Raw genomic sequence first — 8,909 nt, 5'->3', positions numbered from 1 at the left:
AAGGTAGACTTTAGACATCACTACATCCAGGGAACTTGAAAGCTTATTTCTGATTTGTAAACTTCTATAGAGAATCTCCTTCTACATGGTAGGCAAGAGGAACCCCAGCCAACCTAGCTCACAACCTCAAAGCTTAGCAGTATCATTAGAAAGAATATTGCTCTCTTCAAGTGTGTGTGTATATGTGTGTATATAAATATATATATGTAATGTGTATATATATATATATATATATTGTGTATATATATATATATATATATATATATATATATTAATCTTAGAGAAGACACTGGCCCTGCCTAGGTCTTATGCCCAACCATAATTCAATTGCAGTGGCCAAGAAAATGGAGCAATGTCATTGGATAGCTTATATCTAGATCTCTAAGAAAAGTTAAAATTCTTGAAATCCACTCCAGACCTTCTGAATCAGAATATCTGGGGAAGAGTCCCAGAAGTTACTATTTTTTACAAGTGGCTAGAGTGATTCTTATTGGAGTGGGGATCTTATACATAGATCATGTTTTGAGAAACACTGCAGGCTCCAGAACTGCTGGGACAGGATGCTGCCTGAGAGGACCTCAGGTCTGTACCCTGTCAGTTTTGGTGAAGTGAGAAAATGTTCAGGCTTTTGAGTGGACTTGAAAGAACTTGGGGTGAAATCTGGTCTGAATCACTTCATTAACTATATGACCAGGCAATTCATTTAACTCCCTTTGACATTTAGTTCCCTCATTTCAGCACACAGGGAAAATACTTACCCAGAATGTCTGTGAGAGGTTAAATCAAACATTTGTGAGGTCTGGTTGCCCACTAGTTTTCACCATTGCTTAGGCCCCTCAAACCTGTGACTAATGTCTAGGTCTTCCATTTCTCGGGGTCGGTCCTGCCCCCAGTTTTATCTGCCATTTGTTGCCTAAGACAGTTGCAATGTTCAATTCTTCCATATTCTTTTAGGTCCCTAGGCTGCATTTCCGGGATGCTAAACTCAGCCTGCCCACACAGACCGTCAATATCTCTCTGCCGCTCCTTTTACCTGCCATACCTCTACCTGTCCCAACCTGCACACTCAGCTTCTCAGGGAGCTTTTTAAATCTCCACATTCTGTACTTCTGAACCCAGTCTATAGGCCTGGAATATATTTTCATGTATGACTTGATACAAATAATACTGTCTCGAGGTGAAAGTTAATCTGGGCTTTTAGAGACTGCCAGACTGCAAGAGAAATAGCAATTATCACTTTTTTTTTCAGGAGAAAACATCTCATATAAACGACTTGATAACAGACAGAGTCATGAGACTCCTCCTTGAAGAGCTACACTTAGATAAAAGTAGACAAAACCCACAAATGCCGCGCTACATTCTCCATGTACTTGGTCCTTCATCATTTTTTAATATTCTTTTTTTTCCAGCTGCCATCTTGGGAGAAATAGAAGAGCAAAGAGGACACAGAAAACTGTTCTGTGATTTAAAAAGAAGATGACGCCACTTATGAGAGCCCTGATGGTGTCAACCAGCACAGATTAGAAATGGGACAAGGAATGAGATGGTGTCAGTGCTCCGTGAAATCATACCACCAGAAAGCACTTCACCATGCTCTCAGAAGGCTCCCAAATACATGCTGAGAAGAGGCTTGTACAATTGCTCTTATGTGAAAGCACAGCTTTTTCAGCTTCTAACTTTCTTGGATATTCAATGCACTGTGCTGTATTTTGCGTATTTTCCCCTTCTGTGTGGTTTCTGGGTTGGTGCCAGAAGATAAGTTAGTGGAACTCTCACCCAAATAGTCCGAAGACCTTTATTCTATACTTTTCGTTCCTTACAGTCAAATGGCATTTTTCTCCTAAAAAACTTAAAGTGGCAAGATACTGTTTTGGTATTATTTTATCCTCTATTATCATATTTTTCCCTCCGTGTATTTTCTTTGTTGAAACAGTTCCTAAGTTCCCCCCTCCCTGTCCCCACCCCTACCTCCAGAGAGGAAGGGGCAAGATAAACTTGGAAATTCTGGCTTTTATTTTCCAAATCTGAAGCCCTGGAGGGAGGAGAAAATTTGTGGGCCCAGAGAAAGTGACCTTAATAAGCATGGTGGGTAAAGGATTCTACAAGATGAGAAATAGTCCCCAGAGCCCAGGGCTGTAGAGAAAGAGATGGGCAAGTTCATGCCCTACTTCCTGGTCATGCTAGCAGAGAAGATCTTGGGTCTCAAGAGCAGAAGGGACTAAGGCAAGCAAGACCATGGAGACCAAGGCTTTGTGGGTTCTCCAACCAGGCTCATAAACTCAATGTATCCAGGTTCCTGGTGGGTAACATACATGTGAGGTTGGAAGTGGTGTGAATGGGAGACTAATGGGGCGTGTACAAAACTCTAGAGTGTGTGCCTGCCCAAAGGCAATCTAATTCTACATTTAAAAAGCACAAAAGAGCTAGTGGGAAGCAGCTGCATAGCACAGGGAGATCAGCTCTGGTGCTTTGTGACCACCTAGAGGGGTGGGATAGGGAGGGTGGGAGGGAGGGAGACGCAAGAGGGAAGAGACATGGGAATATATATATATGTATAACTGATTCACTTTGTTATAAAGCAGAAACTAACACACCATTGTAAAGCAATTATACTCCAATAAAGATGTTAAAAAAAAAAATCACAAAAGAAACCGATTTGCTGTACTTGACAAGTTTTGGCCCATGGTCCAGGGGCCGCACTGAATGGAACAATGGCTGTGTTAGTAGTATTTACTGTGGGCAGATTGCTAAAATTCAGGGTGCACCCAATGCCTTGATGCCACATCAGCTCCCAAACATTGTCATTAACTCAGAGTAGAATGAGAGTGGTGAAATCTTGAAATGGCCCAGGTGAATAGTAGTAGAAGTTTCAAGATGAGGCTTCAGATAGAAATTAAACTGAGTTAAAGAAATTTTCAAAAGTTTCTTGTATACCTGACTTTGTGGGCTGATGATACTCCTATCATTAGAGAGGTGTCTAGGATAGTTTTGGCTTCACCAGTGTGGAGCTTGGTGCTACTAACAACCGGCTGTGTGATCTCAGGAAAGTCACTTAGTATCTCAAGCCTGTTTCTTCAGCTATTAAAGTGAAACAATAATAATACCCCTTCAGAAGTTTGCTGCATTAAATGAGACAACGTAGGACAAGGACCTGGAACAATGCTTGCCTCCAAATAAGCAAGCCCTCAGATTATAACTCTTTGTACCAATGATGCTGATACCTTGTGTCCATTGCCTCACAGTGAGTTTGGTGAAATACTAATTGGCGAGATTTGGTTGTATCAACATTGAAGATGTCAATACGTTGATTCTCTTGTCTCTTAAGATGTATTTCCCATCTTGCTCCTCTCATCCTCATATAAGGGTACTTTTAGCGTCTCCCCCATCAGGCTAGAGTCTCAGACATCCTCAGACTCACTTGAATTTTGGGTTTAACACAGTTTAGGATCAAGGTAGGGTCTTTACTACAGCTGCCAGTGAAGCTGGGCTTCAATCGATAGGTTAGAAGAAATCAGAAATTTCTTTTTGGAAACTTTATTTTTTGTCAACCTTATTTTCATTTCCTGTTTAAGAGTCTGTGGAAGCCTGGGGAAAGATTATGTGACTGTCCTGTTCTTGAGTCCAAATTCCCAGGTAAAGAACTCATTTTGTCAGATTGATTTGTGTTTATTCTTAATGAAACAATTATGAACAGAAACAATCTAATACTTGTACTTACCAGGGCAACTTCTGGGATAAACTGTAAATGAAGGAAATATCAGTATCTACAAAAATAAACTATAGTGCTGGGGAAAGAAAAAAAGAGTCTGTGGTAGAACAGCTTAAGACCATTCAGTGGTTGTTCCTACCTACCCAGTGGCCTGAGCAGTAAGAACGGCAGACCAGTCTTCAGTGGCAGGCTGAACGCGCCAGCCTTCAGCAGGGAGCTGCTGGATAGGCACAGGGGGCACATGCACGCCTTCAGACCAGTCTGCAACCTTAGGTTGTGTAGCAGTAAATTAGGGAGCTGGAGCAGTCCATTGACCCTGAAATTCCTCCTTGGTCACAGCCTTTTAATCAGTGGCTTACTATTCTATTGCAATCTCTTCAGGATCTCTGTAGAAGTAGAGATCAGGCATGACCTCCCATGAGTGTTCACGGGAGGTGGCGCCACGCATGCGCAGAACTTCCCTGGCTGCCATCCACCACCCCTCCCTGTTGTTGTACTGGGTGGCAAGGTTTGCATAGCATGGAGGAGAGTCTATGTTACACAGAGCAACTGTAGGCGGGTCAACATAAGCGCCTGCATGAGAGGCTGGGGGGCAGCCCTGGGATTAGTAATCAGAGGAAATCTTGGCTCCCGGAAGCCTGCTGGGATCTGGCTGGTGAAGGGTCCAGGAGTGAAGCAGCCAGCAATAGGAGTAGTAGCAGTGGCAGCAGCAAACTTCAGCACAGTCTGTGCACTGGTATTCCTGGAGTATATGACACTGATGTTAGCCGGTTTCAATGGGCAACAGTGGCACGAGTTGCCAGCAGAAGCTTCTCCCAGGATCTCTTCAGATTTGTAATATAGATGCTATCATTTTTTCCTTTTGCAGATGTACTGTTCCATTTGGAAGTCAAGGTTGGTGCCACCTAAGTGGATTCCTCCTTCATTTGCAGGACATCAAGAGCTCCCGACATTGTGAAAATTTCCCTTTAAGTTACAACAGGAACCCAGAACAACGCCATATGGACCTCTCTCTGGATAGCTTGGAAAGGCCAGAAAATTTAATTGAAACTGAGTGAAGACACGTCTATGAGAGGCTAAGTTGCTGTGGTCCACAATTGTAGTCTTTGGGACTCTACTTTGATTCAAGAAGTGAAAAATATTCACAGAGGTGGAAGGATAAGAATGTATCCTTTATACCAAAGACTTTAGAGACCACTTCTCTCAGCTGAACTATTGAGTTATTGCAACTCCTCACTCCTGAAATGTTGTGTTTAGTTTTCTACTTAAACTGTTCACACTGGTGGAGAAAATCACGCAACTCACAGATCTTCAGCTGGACCTTTAGTTCTGCCTGGCAATTCTGGACTGCCCTAGTTATTTTTCTCTTTGCCATTGTCTATAATGACTACTCAAACCACCTATTCTGTGGCATCCTTCTTCACTTTCAGTAAATGATCTTGTTTTCTCCTTGCTCTGGATTTTCCCTCCTGCCTCTGTGGCAGCCATCCTCCATCAGTCAGCCTCACTGACCCCTGTATCTTCAGTTTCTCTCTTTGCTGGCTCATCCTCATTATCTAAACTTGCTCACAGAGTTCCTTTAGTAAAAGACAAAGAACAAAAGAATGAAACTGTTGCTTAGTCTTAGGTTTCCCTGCAGCTGCCTGGCTATTTCTACCTTTCCCTTCCAAATCAAGCATTTGTAAACGTTGTGTCTATTTCTCTCCCCACTTCCTCACCTTTCTGCCATTTCTCTGCCCACCAAAGTCTGGGGTATGCCTCTTGCCTTTCCATAGCAACTGCTCTTTCTAGACAAATCCAATGGCAAGTTTTGGGTCCTCACCTCCATCCAGTGGCGTGTTTGACACTACTGACCCTCGGCTGTCCTCTCACCTGTCTGGGAACTCCTTCTAAATTTTCTCTGAGTGCGTCTCTCTGTTTGCCCAGTGTTTATACATCTACATTCTTTGAGGTTCTGCCTGGGACCTTTTCTCTCACTCTTTATTCTCTTTCTGGGTGAAGAATCTAATCCTGTGCCATCAATTACTGTCTTAAAAAAATCTAATAGTGTAATTGGAATCATTCTTATCTTTCCAGTTCCTCAAATTATATATCCAGGCTTCAAGTCTTTCAGAATCCTAACATCAGATCTTTGAGATCATTGCCATTGCCCCAAACCTACTTTAGATTCTTGTCATCTTTCACTAAACTTTTGAAGTTGACTTCTGGCTGGGCTACTGCGTCTCATCTTGGTTGCCTCTAATCAACATCACAGTCAGAGATCTCTCTGAAACAGTCGGCCAACGTTTTCTGTTAAGGGCCAATAGTAATTACCTTAGAGAGAGCCCTATGATCTCTGTTGCAACTATTCAAATCTACCTTTGTAGCACGACATCAGCCATAGACAATATGACAATAAATAGGCATAAATGTGATTTAATAAAACTAATTATGAAACAGGCAGTGGACCAGATTTGGCTTCTGATGCATAGATTGCTGATCCCTGTTTTGAAATACAGACTTGAATACATCCTTCCCATTGCCTTTTTCTTTTTTTTAATTCACAGATTTTATTTATTTTTTAAATTAATTTATTTATTTTTGGCTGCGTTGGGTCTTTGTTGCTGCGCGCGGGCTTCTCATTGCAGTGGCTTCTCTTGTTGCAGAGCACGGGCTCTAGGCGTGTGGGCTTCAGTAGTTGTGGTACACAGGCTCAGTAGTTGTGGCACACAGGCTTAGTTGCGCCACGGCATGTGGGATCTTCCCGGACCAGGGCCTGAACCCGTGTCCCATGCATTGGCAGGAGGATTCTTAACCACCACGCCACCAGGGAAGCCCCCACTGCCTTTAGAATAAATTATAAGTTCTTGAAAACAGCTTACGAGCCAGGCCAAACTGCTTACCATCCGCCTCCATCACAAACTCAGCTCCAGCCATACTGGAAGGCTTGAATTTATTGCATTGTGTTTTGATCTGCAGCTAACCTATTAGGTCTATTGGGGGCTGATATTCCAAACAACACAAGCTTAAGAGGCATGAACTGATGTAGGTTTGAGTTATAGCTCTGTCCTCACTAAGATTGTGATATCTGGCAAGCCTCAATTTCTCCATTTATGAAAATAAATGGGGATACTTATATTATCCGGGAATAAGAATATTATCTGCCTCTTACATAATTCAGTTGCTTAAAAACAAATGGCATAGTGAAGATGAAAAGTGCTCATAAACTGTAATGTGTTATGTAAATGTCCATGTTGCCTACATAGGCTTGGCCAGTCCCCACCTCTCCTTTTCCCCATCAGAACATGTCAGCCAGGATCTCTCTGATCTTGATCTCTATATCTACCTGCTTTTTTGGCAGCATGGGTCAGCTTCAGCTCAGCAGAGCCCTGGAGGATTCAGGCCACCTGTCCTCTCCTCAGATTGACCCACTCGTTCCTTTGCAGGTAGGGCAGCCCACTCTCACGTCCCTGCCCATCCCCAAATCTGGTGATGGAAACCCTGGCCCAGACCCAGCCCTTTTCTGGAGCAATTTCTCACTCCCATGAGGGTTAATTAGAAATGACGTGTGTGTGTGTGTGTTGGGAGAGGTGGGGACACACAAGGGAAGAATTAGGCTACTCACTATATCTAGCCTCTCTTGTTTCATTGCTGTTCCAGGGAGGGGACAGTGCATTTCCAAATGCAGGAATTATAGACTGAGCAGTTTGTAAGGAAAAGTATGTCACACCAGTTCATCTTAATGAATCATCTATGCCCTTTGTGAGCCTGGGGATTATTCCCACCTTTGCAGCACCAGAATATGGTCCATAATTTAACATCAAATGGGACTTTTAATTTTTATATTTACCTTTTTTTTTTTTTTTAAAAAAAAGCTGCTTTATAGCTTCTAACTTTAGTTGTCTTCTTATTTAAAGATTCTCTGACTCATTCAGGCTTCTTAACCCACCTATTGAAATTTTCTGACAGGAATCAAAAGCACAGAGAACTAATCTTCCACATTCTTTAATGTTTTGAAGAAATAGCAGCCCTAACATCTGGGCACTGGGATCAATTACACAGGAGGACACTATAAAGAAGCAGCAAAGGAACAGAGCAGAGCAGTTTTGTTTTGTTTTTTCACTGTCTAGAACTAGAGCAAATTACTTTTTCATGATAGAGAACTAGAAAATGCACTTTAAAAAATATAGAAGATTCATTTTTTGGATTACAAAATTACTAAGAACATCATGACAGGCATTTACATACATAAATGTCATCTACTTTGAGTTGTGCCTTACAAAGAATCTTTTGTATATATATATAAAATCTTTTGTATATGCATAAATTGCATAGTATAACATTTTCACAAAAGAGGAAGTTCTGCAGGCATTTCTATAACTGATTTTCATTTCAGATTTGATTAGAAATCCATTTCATTGTCTTAATCTTTTTCTTTTCCTGTGTAAAAAAATTCCTTTATGTAAATTAATTAACTATACAAAAGCTTCTAGACCTTGCACATTATGGCAACTACTATATATACCCCAAATATTATGTTAAATGTTAAACTGCAAGAATAGAACTACCCAATCTATTATTAGATTTCCTGGGCATCTCTTTAAGTTTTTGAATGAGTATAGGGAGGCTTCATTATGAAACAGATATAACAATTATAAACGTATTATACACACCTGACAATAGAGCCCCAAAATATATGAAGCAAAAATTGACAGAATTAAAGGGAGAAATAGTTCTACAATAATAGCTGAGTATGGGCTTCCCTGGTGGCGCAGTGGTTAAGAATCCGCCTGTCAATGCAGGGGACACGGGTTCGAGCCCTGGTCTGGGAAGATCCCACATGCTGTGGAGCAACTAAGCCTGCGTGACACAACTACTGAAGCCCACGTGCCTAGAGCCCCTGCTCTGCAACAAGAGAAGCCACTGAGAAGCCCGCCCATGGCAGCAAAGAGTAACCCCAGCTTGCTGAAACTAGAGAAAAGCCTGAGCGCAGCAACGAAGACCCAACTAAGCCAAAAAAAAAAAAAAAAAAAAAAAACAGCTGAGTGCTTCCATACCCTACTTTCTATAATGGACTGAACAACTAAACAGAAGATCAATAAGGAAATTGAAGATTTGAACAGCACTATAAACAAACTCTCCCTGAGAGACATATATAACACTCCACCCAAACAAGCAGAATACACATTTTTCTCAAGTGCATTTGGAACATTTTCTAAGA

General features: G+C 41.7%; 1 pseudogene across 1 annotated transcript; it reads right to left on the bottom strand.

Moving 5' to 3' along the window:
- Positions 1-282: 282 nt before the first annotated feature.
- On the bottom strand, positions 283-7,264 carry LOC309635342 (small ribosomal subunit protein uS2 pseudogene; annotated as a pseudogene). The gene has a single exon. The product of its transcript is annotated as a small ribosomal subunit protein uS2 pseudogene (transcript).
- Between the last annotated feature and the right edge of the window lie 1,645 nt (positions 7,265-8,909).

This window comes from Balaenoptera borealis, assembly GCF_965194805.1.
Source record: "Balaenoptera borealis genome assembly, chromosome: 9".
Lineage (NCBI taxonomy): Eukaryota > Metazoa > Chordata > Mammalia > Artiodactyla > Balaenopteridae > Balaenoptera > Balaenoptera borealis.
Note: the sequence above shows the minus strand (reverse complement) of the source record. Positions and strands in the feature narration are given on the sequence as shown.